This window comes from Anopheles maculipalpis, chromosome X (genome assembly GCF_943734695.1).
Source record: "Anopheles maculipalpis chromosome X, idAnoMacuDA_375_x, whole genome shotgun sequence".
In the NCBI taxonomy this organism is placed as follows: domain Eukaryota; kingdom Metazoa; phylum Arthropoda; class Insecta; order Diptera; family Culicidae; genus Anopheles; species Anopheles maculipalpis.
Window position 1 is genome coordinate 2,001,203 of NC_064870.1, and position 16,759 is coordinate 2,017,961.

At 46.2% G+C, this 16,759-nt stretch overlaps 2 protein-coding genes across 3 annotated transcripts in view; both read right to left on the reverse strand.

Annotated features, from left to right (window-relative positions):
* LOC126561148 (uncharacterized) overlaps positions 1-16,759 on the reverse strand; it is a 506,370-nt gene that overhangs the window by 459,114 nt on the left and 30,497 nt on the right. The window lies entirely within an intron of this gene.
* Positions 1-16,759, reverse strand: part of LOC126559422 (transmembrane protein 41 homolog) — a 452,775-nt gene that overhangs the window by 238,003 nt on the left and 198,013 nt on the right. The window lies entirely within an intron of this gene.

The window sequence follows — 16,759 nt, forward strand, 5'->3', positions numbered from 1 at the left end:
TGCTCTCGAGAGGCAGTTTTGGTTGTTGCTGTTGTTCCCTTGCATGAATCGGTTTCCAAATAATCAAAAAAAGCATACGAAAGCAATCCCCAAACCGATGGTCCATCGTGTACGGTGTGCGAGCAACGCTTTGACGCTTTGATCTAGCGTACCCATGTACTGTGAGTGGAGCAGAATGGGCTCGGGTTTTAGTGCAACGAGGCGAACACGGATAAAGTACTTGCCAAGATTGGATACAATTCCGAGCGAATTCCCCGATATCCCGCAGCCGCAGGAGTACCTCAGCAAAGCTTTACACAGCGATATTACTACTGGGAGTGTACGAAGAGTGTTCCCTTCAATCCATCCAAACGCTTCGAAAAATGTAACTTCTGTGTTTGGTTGCAATATTGGACATTGGAGCAGGCAGATCCGGCCGAAGGAGTGCGGATATCTAGAGTTTCGAGACGGGTATACATCTTGGCTCTGCTTTTCATTTGTGATTTTGTTTTCAGTATGCGTGTGTGTACGTGTATCGCCGAACTAATGTCAAAGATGATTAGGAAACTTTTCCATTAGCATCCAGGCGCCGGAGCAAACCTACCTGCATGTCAACTGCAAGTTTGCTAGTGATTTATATAGCCGTACGACCACATCTGTAACTTTTGTGTCGAACCAACCGGAGTTCCGGGAAGCGTAACACCAGCTGGGCGGGCAAAACTAAATCGAAAGGGCCGGAACGAACACAAGCAAAACAAACCGGCAAAGGTTTAGCACCATTGCCCCAAAAGCTTGCCACATGGTGGTCTCATCACCTGTAATCTGGCTATTTAAATTCTGCTCATTTTTCATAACCTGTCTGCCAGGGTCGGTGGTCGGTTTACAGAGAATTAATGCCTCACTTCCATCGAAGCGCTGAGTGTTTGTTTTTTTTAGAGGGGGGAGGGGGGGTAATGTGAGCGTGTTCCAAAGCAGTGACCTTGCTCCATGTTCTAACAGTCGAAATTCCATCCCGTCTGATAGACAAACCCAAAACTGGTTTGACGAGGTTCGGCTGCGGAGTCGTCGAAACGGAATCCCTGATACCTCTAGATCCCTCCAACAGGTGAGTTTATCGGTGCAAGGGATGCAACACACCTAAAGTATCTGAAGCAACTGGTTCGTTATGAGTACGGGTCCAAACACTTTTGAATGGAAATAATGGTATCACGCACTGTTTTAGTGCCGACTGCTGTAGATTTTTTGTCTGGTTCCTAGCAACCGTTTGCACAGGAAGACCGTCTTCCAAATGCATAAAACTTTGCGTTTTTTCTTGTTTATGAAAGTGTGTCTGTGCTTGCGGGAAGATTCTTTAGTCCCCCAGTTCCAAACAGTTGGCGGTAGTTTATTTTGTACAATATTTGCATTTCCAAGGGAACTCCAGCGTATTGCTCTTTTGATCTATCGGGGAGCAGTGATGCATATTTGCTGGGAATATATAAAAAAAAACAACGGTAAACTAGAAAAGGGTCACGCTCTAATGTAACGCCATGAAAAGGTTTGAGGAAGTATGCAATGTAGTTGAGAGCAAAAACAAACACAACGCGCCGAGAGGTATTTTAGTTCGTTATTTATTTAAGGTTATGCATCGGACATCCATCTTGTATGAATTTAAAGTTGAGGAGGGGGAGGAGGAGGGTGGGGGGAGGTGGAGATTATGGGAGTTGTGAGATAGGTTGATTGATCATAAGTTCTCTGCCTTCGTTAGAAACGTAAGGAACCTCCGAGGAACTTTTTCCGAGGAACCTCAGTTTCGAGGAGGAACTGAAACACCTAGGAAACCCTATAATGAACATGTTGTCAATGTATCCGTCACGACTTTCCGTTCCAGTCTATTGTCTAGCACTATTTAACGTGTCTTGTCTTTATTCCTTCACCCTCATTCCTCCCCTTTATTCTTGATGCTGTTGTAATGCTTAGTTGGAAAACCAGTCTCGCGAGTGTCCTGGACAACATAAGATATCTACTTCTAACGTGTGACTAGGTGTCTGGCTAGTTATTCAAGTTGATTAAAAATCTCTTCATCTCAGTTTATTATTTTCCATGAATTTTATGGTTCTTAAACACCAAAAAACAGATAAAAACAGATGTCCGATGCACCGCAAAACACGAACGGATCAGTTAAAAAATGTACAGACACACGGAGCAAGTACGGCACTGCGTTGCTTTAGCTGTATTCTCTCTAGTCTAGACGTAGACTTAGACGAAAGGTAAGCTGTTCTAGAGACAGATCAGCATTAAATGCTACTAGCTACATATTGGCTAGAGAATCGTGTGGAAAGCAAAATAGTGATGGAACAAATTTAGAAGAGTGCTCAGTGAGTGTCGATAATAAAGAATCTCGGTTTAGTGCAGCTTCTATGCAACATAATTACTTAGGCACCAAGTCCCATAGACATGTTCGTTCGGCGACGATAATCCATCAGACACTGTTTCGTTTTAATGGATGAGGCCAACGACATGCTGTATGGATTCTAAAAAGGCGTTCCAGTCCAATCCAATGTGCTCCGTGAGCATTGAGGACTTATTATCTTCTCTTTCCTGACTTAACGACCTAATAGGTTACGCCGGCCATCTTGCTTACTAGACTTGCTCATACTGCGTAGTTGGATAGTCAGTCCTCACTACAGAGCGATGGGATTTGAACCTCGGTCCTAACGTAAGGACCTAACCTAAAGCTAAAGGCACCACAACAACCATTCTTAGATGTTCGAATTTGCTAAAAATTCCTAAATGATTTACGAATCTTCAATCGAGTTGCGAGAGTATGTAGATTAAAAAACTAAATTTGATACATCATACTATACAGCTCAGCTCGCATTAGTTCTCGAGACTGATCTAATGGATTGGGCGTCTCGCCCTAAGCCGACAGCTAGGCATGAGGAAAAAAGCGTAAGACGTTCGCTTTCTGTAACTTAATTAAACTTTCCATAGGACGATCATCGGTCGCACAAAAGAAGCAAAAAAAAAAAACTACCCGTTTTGAGTTAATCAAAGTAACTTCCTTTATATTTCCAACCACTCTTTTTCCAATTTTCCGGAAGCTGTTGAATTCCTCGGAGAGGAAAACTTTTCCTCTTTGACGACGGCTAGGATGTGGGTTCGCTTTGTACTTCTGGACGGGAAAATGTGCCATGAATAGGCCACCTTCCGGCAACGCAATTTCTTACGGCGAAGATGTTTCATGCAGTTTAGTTTCAAATTATCGAACTGAAGCAGTTACAAAACAACTGTGTAATCAGTGGTGCGTTAAGCGTGCGTACACTCAACAAGTCTTTGCGAACAATGGCGGGCACTGGACTATCAACAAACTGGCAGACGAGTGTAGCAGCAAAAAAGAATCAAATAGAAGCGACAAGGCGAGAGAGAGAGGGGCTCAGAGGCTCATAGAGCCAGGTGAATCCTTAGAATTTAATAAGAGTCCTTGTGGCTGCTGTTTGCGCTATTCAGAATGTTCTATCAAATTCTGTCTCCAAGCGATAGCGTTTGTAATCGAAATTGTACTCAAAAGCAACACCAGTAATTGGTGTTTACCATGCCTGGGTGTATTGTTTGTGTTTTAAAACAATAATTATTCATGCATTCGCAGTATCTACGTCATTACAGTTAAATCACCAACTCAGCACCGGAACACGGGACAAACAAACAGTACTTTAATTGATCTCCAATTAAAATAATCAATTTTTGTAGCAAACGATATCCATATTCGTACTGCTTTAACGACTTCCGTCGGACCCAACTTCCTCTCCACCTCCAAAACAAAGGGCTATAAAACACCAACAACTACATGTGGGCCAACCAACCCCCTAAAGTTGAACCGAATGTTGAACCCTTGCTGGTGTGTGCAACCGATCAGCACCGGAATGGCAGGGATTTGCAGAGCCCATCGCATTACACTGGTGTTCCTTGATGTTTTTGATTATTTTTGCTGCTGTGCGTTGTGTTCTTCGGTTTGCTATTAATTCCTGTCCCAAATCGGTGCAGAATTGTGTTAAAAAGCGTGATGGGAAAATGCCTTTAATGGCGAAGGGAAAACCCCGAAGTCACGCAGGAAATGATGTCGTGTTTTACGATTGCTTCGCTGTTCCGGGTATGACGAGGATTAACTATGAACGTTCGCCTCACTGAAACTCGCAATCCTACATTTCTTGGAATGGAAGCACTTCTCCCCTTCCCCGTCCAGATTTGATTTCCCCCTTCAATCGCTCCCTTCTCTCCACCTCTCCACGCAAGCGATTTGCTTTCTTCTGTTTACATTCGGAGAAATCAGCACTCGCCGGAAGTCGCCGCTCTCTGGCTTGGTTGGCGAGTGTGCCACTGCGAATCTTACTACCCAATCATCAATTTTATTACGGACATTCCGCGGGCGACTAAGAATAAGAAAACCCCGGACCGGCATCGCTAAACAAACAAGCCAAATAGCGAACCGTACACACGGACGCGTCAACGGGGCGGGACCGATCGGTTTTCGGACGGGGCGGCTCAATTTCATGCTTAATGCGAGCAATTCCGTTTCATGCCGCCCCGTTAACCGGGGATCCAAAGATGCAAAAGATTATCGGACCGCAAATTATCCTTACTCCCGCTTACTGCAGGTGCTGTGCGAAGGGAAGGATGGCAAACAGGGTTAAGTGAAGGACCTGTCTTGTACCGTTTAAGACTGGTCTTTAGACACACGACACGGGTCGCCTATCCCCAGCAACCACAGCAACATCTTGACAAGCAGCTCAGCCACAAGGATGGGGCGGGAGTTGAGCTAGCTCACCTATGCCAACCTGCTGCGATGTATAGTCTTCAATTATCCGTCCAACAGTAAGGCACGGTAATCTCGCATTGATCTTCATTTGATGATTGTGAATTGTTGTGCCAATAAGCACGCAACGGTAAGTGTGCACTGGGTATGGTAGGTAGGTAGGCGACAACGGATGTGCAGATATCTTTGCTTGTCTTTGCCATCATCCACCTGGCTACGAACATCTGACGTGTGGTGGTTGATTAGCCACCTAGTGTGGTCAACCGGAAGCAAAAATAGAGCCTCGACAAAAGCACCAGGGAACTAGGGGACTAGAGGACAGCACACACAGCACACACAACCATCCTCAAAGCGGTGGAGAAACTCGCTTTCACTAGTCTTTATCATAACAGTAAACATTTGCTTAAATGACCAATAAAACCAACGATAAATGGTAACGTAATCGTGCCAGAAGTTCTGGCATTCTAGAGTGCCCGTGCCACTGAGTGTGCTTGGGTAAGCAGCTTTTGTGGGTGTTATTTTCCTATATTATACGGATGCTTGTGGCAGCTTCCGAAGGCCCGCACCATTTCGCCGAAGGAGTCTGCACGGTTACAAATTTATTGCACTAATTGCGGTGATTAGAAAAAAGTGGCGTGGCAGCTAGTGGTCCCACGCATCATTTTCCCTTCCTCGCCGTATTCTTGCCAGCCCCGTAAATATGTCGTTCCGACGCCATATTAACACCTTCACTAAATACTTCGCTGGTTGATTGATTTTCCCTGCTTGACGCGTGTTGCTTCCTTCCCGCTGCTCAGCTGTTGCAGCAAGATTCGTGCAGCCAATTATTTGACGATTATTGGTGAGATGTGTGAGAGACGATGATGATGGCAATGGCTGTAACGCGGTGACGCTGAGCGGCATGGAAGTCGAGCCAGCATGAGTCTTTGGCGTGTATTTTGTGTACCAACAAGAACATCATTATCAACAGCAACAAAGCGATATCTACGAAACATGTGGCCTGACACACACACACACCCTTTGGTAGGATTGTGTTTTCCGTTTTTAGTGCAAAACTTTAAACATTTCCGGAACACAGTGTGTGTCGGTTCCGCTTTTACTTTGAGGATATTTCCCTTCATCATCATACCCAGGAACATGGTGTGAATGTGGGGAAGACTATTGTTTTGATCTTCCCTGATCCCGATAGTAAGATCTTGGCGCCAGAATGTGTGGGTTGGGGCGAAACCCCCCCCCCCCCCCCTTCCCCCCCTGATCCAGACCATCCAAACGTAAGGGCACGCAGCGTGCGCTCTGGTCCAAAGCATCTTGCCAGCCCGAAGCATACCCGAACCGTACCCGAAGCATCACGACAGGAGTCGGGCTCGAGTATGCTAGCACACGCAGCATAGCTGTCGACGCTGTGGGGATTCAGTACCATTCTGTACGCAGGAGGTCGCGTGTCACGCAGCACGGAACCGAGTTACTTCACGGGACACCTACGGTGACGAAGCGGATAGACCAACAATAAAAAATAAAAAAGTTCACCAATAACGGTCACCGTGCTGGCGCGTCAGTTGCTGGTGGACATTCGCACCGAACGGTTGTTAGTGGATTGGGGTTTGCTTTATTTATTTTTTTTCATCGCTCCGGAAGTGATCGTTTTTTTTTTGTTTTGGTGTGTGTACGGCCAGAAGCGGGAGGGGGATCGAAGCAGGATCCCGTGTGGTGGTGAGGGCAGCTGGAGGGCAAAATAATAAAAACAAGGGCGACCTTAAGGATATCCCGGTGGTTTACGGTACACCACCACCAATTGGAAACAGCTGAGGGTATGTGTAATGGTGAGATTATTAGTCCGACGGGTGGAATATTGGGATGAAGGTGGCTGGGGTTTAGGGAGAAGTGAATGGTTTCCTTTTTTTATGACCGTCGCACCTCGGGGTGGTTTCGATTACGCAAATGGAACGAACCCGCCCAACAAGCAGGATGGGAGAGGTGGAGGGGGGGGGGGGTTGGAAGCTGTGCATTTGCCAAGAAATTCCCCACAAGTCCATACGTCCACATCCGAAGGAGGATCAACTCTTCGGGCGACTATTACGCGTAGTTTCCCGGGGAGGATGTAAGCGAGCGGAACCCAATTTGTTGCACTGCATGGCTGCACGCCTTACCGAAGAATAATGATGTTTCCTTCCCTCGGGAACGGTGTCCGGAAGTCAGTGTTGGGACTGTTGGTACCATTGCTTCTCCGTTGGTGCACTTGTGGTGGCTGTATCTATGCATTTGTATGTTTGTGTGTGTGTGTGTGTGTTTGTGTGTGTGTGCGTTGAACGGACCTGTTGGGTAGGATGGTGACAGTGAACCAGTTACTTCGCGTGCGTGTCAGTAGGTCGTAAAGGATGGCCCTTTCGACCTTAGCGAAATCGGGGTCGAACCGGTGCCTGCCCTTCTCGAACCTGGCGGTAGCAATGAACTTGGCAAAAAAAAAATAAACGGTGACTATCTATCAAAAGCGATCCGCCCTCCGGCACACGTACGTCCATCAATCAAACGCTCGTTGGCCATTTTTTTCCCCGCTGGCAGGGCACGTTTCTGGACCTGAAGCTCCTGATGCGAAAATGTGAACGGAAAGAATGCGTGATTTTCCGTGCTGCAGCAAACGAGGGCTGCACCGTGGCGATGCAATTTTGGAAAGGGAATTGTGGATGTCTATTGTAAGCTGCTTACGATACTCGTTATCCTGCTTACCAGAACGGCTTATAAAATGAGCGAGACGACACTTCGCACTACGTCTCGATAACGAAACTAAACTTCAAGAAGCAGAAAGAAGAGAAAAACTATAACGAGACCTTTTGGAGCGTTTTCAGTTTTTTTTTTCACTTGAGATTGAGAGCAAGATTGAATGGCAAACGATCAATCAAAAAGCGAGTCTATATCTATGAGAGTTAACAAAAAACCCCTCTGAAAGATCAAGCACACCCTTGCCAAACCCATTTTTGAAGTCAACCACACGGATGCTCGTTAGAAAATCTTCAACAAAAATTAAATCAAGCATTAGCGTAGGCGCATTTTGATGACAACGCCTCGCCTAATGAGTGTGAATGTGTGTATGTGTGTGTGTGAGTGTGTCTGTGACCATAAAAATCCCAGTAACTAGACGCCTCGTGTCTTCACAATGTTGTCCGTTTGCGCCTAGAGACTAAGATGTGCTAGAACGGGCGAAAACGGTCTAGAAAATGTCTAGTGGAATTGTTACCGAGTGTTAATGATTTCTGTGTAAAATTACTGTCCGTTTGCTGGAAGTTTTGCCCGCTCGAACTCGAATGACTCGTCTTACTGTACGCGTGAAAATATGTAGCAAGTGAATTGAAGTATTTGTTAAGTGCGCCTAAAAGTATGTAAAACGCGTTTCGTGTTAGGTGTCTACTTCAAAGCAAGCGCACAGTACAGGGTCGGAGCGTCCCTCCGTACGCATAGCTGACCATTCAGTTACGCGTCAAGGAAGGTCAGTAATGGTAGGCCAAAATTTTTCAAATTTCTACAGTCAAAGACGTAGAGAAACAGGGCAGTGGTGAAGGATTATGTAAAGGATGTTCAACGACAAAAATCATAAACATCCCTCAAGTGAAAGTCCTCTAGCGATAATTGCAAAACCGCAGTAAGTCTGTCAAATGAAGGATGCGAAAGAACCCAGTCATCTATCAAAAAGCCCAAAACCGTGCCGCATCAATCAACTGCAGAACCGGAACCGGTGACACGAGAAAAATCATAATCTAAAACTTAATTAAAAACCCTTGTTTAAAGCCATGTCGGTTAAGCATTGGCGCTGAATTTGGCGACGCAAACGAACGGACGTCGAAGAGCTTCGGAAGTGATGATGTCTAAAAGTGGGGGAGGCACCTCGGATCGTTGCCTTTCAGTAAAACCACTTTACCGAACGCAAAATCACCTGTGACCGCAGAAGCGTCAATTGTTTGGCGTGTTCTGGTGTGCCCCTAAATGTATGCAGTGCACTATCCCGTTACGACCGGACGTATGTAATAGCACACACAACGCATCGCCGCTTTGTCGTAACGGTGGGAAGAATTGAATATTTATTCAATTTGCTTCGCAAAATCGAATAAAAACGGAATCAATAGAGAGCAATTCATGCATTATGCATTCGGAGAATGTTTCGTCTACATGCAAATCAGTGCGGCAAGATGTGCATGCTAGGCGCTGTCGCAACGAAGAAACGGAGAACGTTTTAGCACAAGCTCGGAGTAAAGACGATGCAGGAACCGGATCGGCCGGTAACATGGTGGCCGTGGTGTGTAATTAAGTTAAAATCGTTCATCCAAAAAAAAAAAACCCACTCGAACACGAAAACGTCACATTTTCATGTTGTCTGTAGCTTATTTACATTCAACACCAATCAGTACCCGGTTGGTGAGCGGTTGAGATCATCCTTCCACCTGCTTGAATCACGAACGTGGGAAGATTGCCACGGTACTGTTCTATTGATTCTTGAACACTTGATCCAGGTGTAGCAAAACAAAGGGTAGTGAGCCGGCAACGGGTTGGAAATTGGAAACTGTTACGAGCGGTGACGGGGGATACACTAATTTAAAACGATGTTGAGCACACTTTAATGCATTGACGTGCCCGGCAACAGGCATTCGCGTTAGCCAACAGAACGAACAAGTGTCCAAAGTAGATTGAGTCAGTAATTGAGTAAGGGGATTGGTGTAGTGATGGGGAAGGTCCATTTTATCGGAACGGAACAAATCTGGTAGGTTCTTTGAATCTACTATAACCGAAAAGAATCTGAAAATACGTCACAGTCTAGTCTTCCCGTCTTCCCAACAATATCTTGAAGCAAGGATCTTCCTTCCTTAGAGTGGATCGCAAGCTCCACAAAAAAAAACTGCTTGCTGTGTGAATGCTATTTGACGTTCGATTGTTCCACTGCAGAAACGGAACGAACCTTAAAAGGTTCGAAACGAAATTCTCACCACTAGCTTGACGCGACCCGCAACGCGCTGAAAGCCGAAACAAGAAACCAAAGTGCTGTTGAGCAAAAACGCTTTCGTACCAAAGCTCAGCAGCTGAAGAGTTTGCAGTAAGTGTTTCTAATTTATTTCTTCACTATTGTGAAAGCGACTCGTGCCGAAAAGGTGCTTATTATCCCGCTTGACTGCACACCGCTCCGGGATGTCCTTGCTTGCTATCGCGCCTGGCAGTATGCAATGGGCGGGCACAAAGTTAAATCACATGACAAGCGCTGGACGACCAGCGTCTCGTCGAAAGGTCACATAAAAGCGGGCTTTTGTACATAGTTATTGCATACTTTCGGGCACGACTTTTGTCCGAGGAAACAATTCACCAGCATACCATTCTGGAGTGTAAAGCAAACTGCGCTATAATGTCAAGAATGTATTGTCTGTACATCTGTATCTGCTTCTAATGAAAAACTTCTCGATGGCCCGTTGCCTGCCGAATGAAATGAAGCTTCCAAAGCCATATTAGCCACTCGAATGCTCGTACACCATTATTGGACAAAGCATACTTCAAACAGGTTGAACCAATAATTAAGAGCATTCGATTTCCGTTGCTGTCGGTTAGTGTTGTTTTGTTCGGATTTTGTACGCTAGAACGTCCACCAGCGTTACTCCAGCAGCGCGCTCTGCAAACTTCCAAGCCGTGATTGACGTCGGGCACGGATTATCAAATTAGCGAGCAGTGGGCCGGCTGCTTCGTTTCGTCACTGGGCGGCACCGTATGCTGCACACAGTTCCAGCACCAGTTCCTGCCCGTTTCGGTGGCAATTGTAGCGTTAAATTGTCGACCCTGAAAAGATAGTGAGGCAGCAGCACCAGTGATGAAAGCTGAACGTAGCTGAATGGTCGACCAGCAAGCTAGGGTTGGGGGGACCTCCAAAAAACCTCCAAAAACCTATATCTTGATCTAGCTAAACTGCATTGGCAGTTTTCTTTCGCTTTCGCCGTCTTGCTGTTGTGCCAGGGGAATGCTGGTTTCGGTTCTTCGTTCATCACTGATAGCACGATGCTCGCTACATCCGTCCCCCCCCCCCCCACCCCCCCAAACCCATATCTATTTTCTTGTTTGCTGAACCAAAAAGTTAACTTCACATACACACGCGACGCCGCGAACGTAGCGACAAAATTGAATTCCATCGAAAGCGAAGGTCATCAATGGCAAGAAGGCGATTTATTGCAGATAACCTCTCCGTTCCATTTCTTCATAGTTGATTCATGTGTATGTGTATGTGTCTCTCTCTGTGTTGTGCGTGAAAGTGAACAAATGTGTGTGCTGGGGTGGAAAGAAACTGGCAGACAAATTGGGAAGATGCGCGTCTCAGTCGGTTCCCTCAAGGATCGACGCCATAACGAGAGAAGCTGTGCCCCAAGGTGTTGGGTGCAAAGTGTGTTGATGTGTAGACAAAAAAAAGCAAAGAATAAATCGCAATCCTTTCCACCACAGAAAATTGCGCCGTGTCGGCGGATGCGATTAGCTGTGTCGGTCGGTCGGTGTCGCAATCGTGCGGTGTATGTCAATTGCAGGACTCACCTGAAGGGCGCACTGGAGTGAGATTCGCACAATCCTCGTGCGATGGATATGATTAGTAGATTAAAGGGTGCTCGACTGATTTAACGCTTACCAGACGCCGGCATCAGTGAGAGCGCTAGTGATTCGAGATGAATGCCATGGCTGCTGTTGTAAACTAATTGTCTGGTTACGCTTTTTGTAGCGCTTTGCGACCCAGGATCGGCAGGGCCCAACCATAAAACAGAAAACAAACCAAACAAAGCAAACCGATTAGAAAGCGGAGGGCTGCCCAGATCTTTTGGAACTGGGCAGCTTCACCCTTTGCCGCCCATTAGGCTTCTCTAGCTTTATTGTCTGCAGTGGGAAGCCGCATCACGCCGAGCCGTAGATAATGAACTGTACAAGAGCGCCCTCTAGTGAGGAAGCCATTCATTATGCACCCTCCAAACTGCTAAACTGCCCACCCCTCGCACACTGCCACGCATACACACACACACAGAATATTGTAGGTGGTGATAATGCTTCCCTATCACTGATAGCAAAGTCGATATTCGTTCCCCCTATCATTGGTTTTTTTGGGGGCGCGTGCCCTCGCAGGAATTGCACTGCTGATAGAGATGGAGTTGCTGGCCTGATAAACCTGAGCGGTAAGCATGCCAGTGGTGCTAATTGCACGGGCCTGGGCTGTGATTGAAGCTGAAGCTTTTATTGATTATGGGTTTGATTTACTACAATCTGGGTGCTAATTATAAACAGTTGATACGATAATTTAATCAGAGTACGCTTTGCCACCGCTGGCGATGCGTCAGCAACCTCGTTTTTTTTTTTTTTTGCTGCGTTTTGTTTAATGGGAGGAAGCTAATTCAATCTATTGGAGCTAGTTAATTTACGCGCTCATCTACATCACCTGCTGGTTCGGTGAGGGATAGAAGTTTTAACATGAAACGAAGGATTCACAAGCCCTATTTATTTAGAGTGTTTTATAGCATAAGAGTAGTGCTGATTAAGATGACTAAAATGAATAGAATTACGAAAACAGTACCCATTAATTATGCCATATCAAATTACACACAAATTAAAGACTGCGATAATGCTTCTGACTTTGGCCTGCTTTTAAAAATTAATACGAGGATATAATTTTAAAGCAGGGTGGGTGGGATCCCAAGTCTAGTAAGCCGTGATTGATAGATGGACGGCGTGTCCTTAGAAGGTCGTCAAGTCAAGCAAAAGTAGCAGAATTTCCTAGACCTCACAGACTCTTACACCGAATGACGAATAGCGTTAGCGGCCCAATATGCATCAAGATCCCAATCTTGTGCGCTTGATGCTCTAATTTGAAGCAATAATTGGAATCCAATATGTCGGTTGTCGCATCAAACGAACCGAGACTGTTCGTTTGCTGTCATTTTCTTTTTGGATCGAAACCTTAGAAACCAGGAGATATAATTGTTCGGTTCTGTTGTGAAAAAAGGATGCGTAAAGGTTGTTGGCAATCGTTCCGTCTCTTGTACCACGGTGCTCAGCCAGGGATTAGCTGGACCGGGTTGGAAAACCAATTTTAGTCACGCCTAAACGTTTGTACGTTTGCTGATATCCCATAATTGGATAGTCAGTCGAAAGTATCGGGAAACGGTCCTGGTGCGATAAGATCCTCGATCCTGTCCTATGAAGACTCACCGATCTACGAGCTCAGTAAAATCTAACAGTTTTAAATAAACATATGTTAGAGAAATGATCCAAATTAACGCCTGAAAATAGGCAATCAAATGCTCTTGTCTTCAGAAACTGACTTTCCACAGTTTTATGTGATCTTACGCTGAACGCTGTTAACTCAGTAAGGTTGATGTGGTTTGACATTTCACGGTTTACTGTCGGGATACGCGATACACACAATTAAGCTGCAATCTTTGAAACTGAAAATAATCCAACCTGAGCCAGGTTAACACGTGTAAACAAACTGTTTGAATGAAAGCTTTGCTAGTTGCTTACGGGGTTGGGGATATGGAAAGTAGCAACAGGCACAACCACGCCCGGTGGCATTTATTATCCTGGTAACACATTACGATAAATCATGATAAAAATCTTACATACATTCCAGCAAGATAAGCTACTCAAGAGGGGATAGCAACAAATGCTAACGCACACCGCATCGAAATAAAGATGTAGAAGCCAACGTAAGATTAATTATAGCTTACTTTCTCATTCGATTACACGGGGGCTCTTTGTCTCTCTCTCTCTCTTTCTCTCCTTTTCACGTGTTTATGAGCCACAAACGTTGACAGACAGTCACTTCGATAGGATCCGCTTTACGACGACGATCAAGCGGAAAGTGTCACGGGCTACGAAAAAGGGCACGAGTAGTTCAGTGAAGGAAGGTGAGGAGGCAAAGTTTCGGTGTGTAAATTATAGCGAACAGACTGGTGAAATTTTGCCGAGCCCACTGTGTCGTCTTCTGTGTGTGTGTGTGGGTAAAGTTGTGGCGAGGAAAAAATGGATCGTACCACAGGGACGCCCTATCGGTCTGTTATCTAGCATTATTCACCTGCGTGCGTGTGTGTGTGTGTACGAGAGGGTGGTAAGAGTATGTGAAATTTGCTTTTTCTTTTCCGCCGTTCGATGTACTTTGTACGCAAAGGCCTGCTCTTCCTTAGCGGCAGCTGGCAGAGCTTTACCAGCGTCTAGTTGCTAGGGGACCCCGCCATAGCTGTCTTTTAAAGCCGTGCAATCAGCTAGCTGCCAGTGTGTGCTGAGTTCGCGGTAATCTTCATCCCCGAAGCGTGGAACGCAATTTTGGGATGCGCCATATTGAAATAAACATGGCTCGCACGAGTCGCGCTTGAAACTATATGCCCCGCGTATGCTGATGCCCATTTGCTGATACTTTACTGCCGGCTGCTCCAAAAGCCTATCGCACTGCCAAATGCGGAACCCGGCTAAATGTGTATGCGTGGCACACGCGGTAGAAAGCATCCTTTGTCTGGGGCCGAGCTTATCTAGCAGGATACAGCGAGGAACTTTGGCCGAAGATTATAGGAGACGTAGCGCGTCACGTACGGGAAGGCTTGATTGGTCTGCTCATCTTACTCACCCCCTTGGAACTACAATCAATGCACCCCGGGCTCATTCACTCTCTCCGCCATCTTCTACATTAACACATACAACCCACCGAGCGAAACGATGCAGTTCGATCTGGTTGATAAAAAAATTGGAAAGTAATATCGGAGGGTGAATGGCGCTACAAAAAAATAAAAAACTTTCTAAACAGCGTAACAGATCTCCGCAAGACGCAAGTATACCATGGGTTGAAGCTATCTTAAAAACCCTTTGGTACGCAGCGGATAAATAACCCGCAAATCCTCACACGGTTTTCGATTGAGCCGAGCGTGATCCGACGCTAAGCCCTACGCTAGCTTGGCTGTCATCGGTCTGACCCCACACAGTCTCGGATCGTGCGCTTTAAATGAGCTAGATTTACGGGACTACGCAGGGAGGACTATCTATCGCCATTTCCGAAACCAGAGCCTCGGCGTTGGTGATTTGATCTTTCGATCCAGCTAGATTTCTGGGGGCATCCCGTCTTCGAGAGTGTTCCCTTTGCCGGAACCCGAAGAATGACCTACCAGACCAACCCTTTTTGGTCGCAGGCAACATCAACGGACACGAAGCTGGAGGTACGAAACGGCCAGCAAAGTGTTTAAAAATGAAAACTTTTCTACTCATGCACACCCTTGTGCGCTTGCGGGACGACTTCAATGAATTTTAAGGGTAAGATATCGTAAGATATTGCTCCGAGCCTCCGGTACCCTCCGGTGGTTTGGAGGTCCGGAAGGTCCGTGATTAAATTGGACCTGAAAGGCCAATCCACGCAGGGGCATGCAGTCGACCCTTTTTTTCCCGTCCGCTTCTTACACTCGTTCTCATAAACAAGACGATACGAGCAGAAAAGATGAGAGGGAGAGAAAAAAAAAGCGGTACGACACAAACAAATGTGATAAGCATCTAGTTTTTAGCAAATTAAGACATCCTTGCGGTTTTGCGACCTGACCTGATCTGTTCATCAACTTTTATCTACTCCGAAACCCAATTGGGGTTGGTTTTCCTTTGGTTTGCTGGGTTTTGGCACAAAAACCAGACCTTGTGTGACCCACCTTGTGAAGCATACGTCATGCACAAGTCAGGCCGTGACGGACAAAGGCGGATAAGGCTGCCACAAAAGGACGCCATTTAATGGGTGCTCGAGCATCCCCTTTCTCCTCTCGGCAAGGGTACGAGTAACGGGGGCAGAATCCATTTCGTTTATTTATTAGCATCATTTTGCGCGGGTGGGGAGCCTTGCCATTCCAAGCGGTTCCTTCGGGAGTTGCTGGCTGGCCCCGTGGGGATGCGAAGAAGAAAGGATCATGGAGGTCCTTCTGACATTAACCCGATACCCAGAACGGATACCCCCGGTGTGCCCTGACACTGGCAAGACAAAGTGATGAGTGGCATTAGGCCTCGTCACCAACCCCTCTAATAAAGGGGCAAAGCTATTTTCTTCCAAAACCTGGCCCGGTTGGGATAAGTATCCTTCTCCCTGTACTGTGCTGATAACGTCTGGGTAGTTGTATCCCACTAGCCGACTATGGCCGACATTCAAGCGATAGCAAAACTTTTCCATTCAAAGCTTCTGTTTGCATTTTTTGTTTTTGGTAAGGACGGGCAGGATCCAGCACATCAGGATGAGGCGCTGAACTTGCCCATGGCAAGGAACTTTGATGACTTCATGCGGTTCGTGTGTGGATGTTCTGGAAATTCACAACAAAGACGCACACACATACACGTGACCAATAATCTAGATAACATAGTATTGAGCTCAGGCGTCATTATTGGGTGAAAATAAAACAAACCTGGCTGTGTGTGTTGGTTGTCTTACGGGCTTCCTTGCATCATCATCGGACGAGCTGACAAATGAGATATTGTACGGGTGACGGCATATGCTGGTAGAGTGACGGCATCCAAACATCAGTCAAACTACTGCTGCTACTACCACATCGCAGAACGTAGAGGACCCACCGCAACTTCTCGACAAAGCTTGCAACACACAAACCACTAAGCGGAACATTAATCAATTACCTATTAAACTCCGGACGTTGGAATGTCAATTCAGTTCGGTAGCAAACTACTGTACGGTTACTTTCAACGAAATGTAGTGGCTGCGTTGATGTTCAACATCCTCCTGCTGTTCACCAACAGCAAACAATGTGCGTTTTTTTGTTGCGCTCGGTTTGTGTGTGTGTGTCAGCATGGGTGTGCAAGACAAATCGACAGTCTTTCCAATGTCGGCAGCTGTTCCCGCTGCTGGAAATCAACCAGAAGAACGGTTTGCAGGTTGATGGTTTGGTTTGTGGTCGTCCACCGGGAACTCGTTGAAGTTCGGTACACGCGTATCACGTTTTAAAACGAACAACTTTATCTCGCACAAGC